Here is a 514-nt window from a genome sequence, read left to right on the forward strand (position 1 = left end):
AATTTGTGTGTGTGAGAGTGTGTTTGTCTGTGTGTGAGAGAGAGTGAGTGTGAGTGTATGTTGGTGTGAGAGAGAGAGAGAATTTGTGTGTGTGCGTGAAAGAGAGTCTGATTTTTGTGAGAGAGTGAGTTTGTGTGTGTGAGAGACAGAAAGAGTGTGTGTGTGATAGGGAGAGTGCGAGAGCAAGCAGTGTCATGTGAGAGAGTGTGTGTGTGAGAGAGTGAGAGACTGTGTGATAGAGAGTGTGTGTGTGTGTGTGTACATGTGAGAGAGTGTGTGTGTGAGAGAGTGAGTGTGTGTGTGAGAGAGAGGGAGAATTTGTGTGTGAGAGAGAGTGTGTTTGTGTGAGAGAGAGTGAGCGTGAGTGTATGTTGGTGTGTGTGAAAGTGAGAGAGAGAATTTGTGTGTTTGCGTGAGAGAGAGTCTTATTTTTGTGAGAGAGTGTGTTTGTGTGTGTGAGACAGAAAGAGTGAGAGTATGTGTGATCCAGAGTGTGTGTTTGTGTGCGCATGTG

This window comes from Hemiscyllium ocellatum, unplaced genomic scaffold (genome assembly GCF_020745735.1).
Source record: "Hemiscyllium ocellatum isolate sHemOce1 unplaced genomic scaffold, sHemOce1.pat.X.cur. scaffold_1139_pat_ctg1, whole genome shotgun sequence".
NCBI lineage: Eukaryota > Metazoa > Chordata > Chondrichthyes > Orectolobiformes > Hemiscylliidae > Hemiscyllium > Hemiscyllium ocellatum.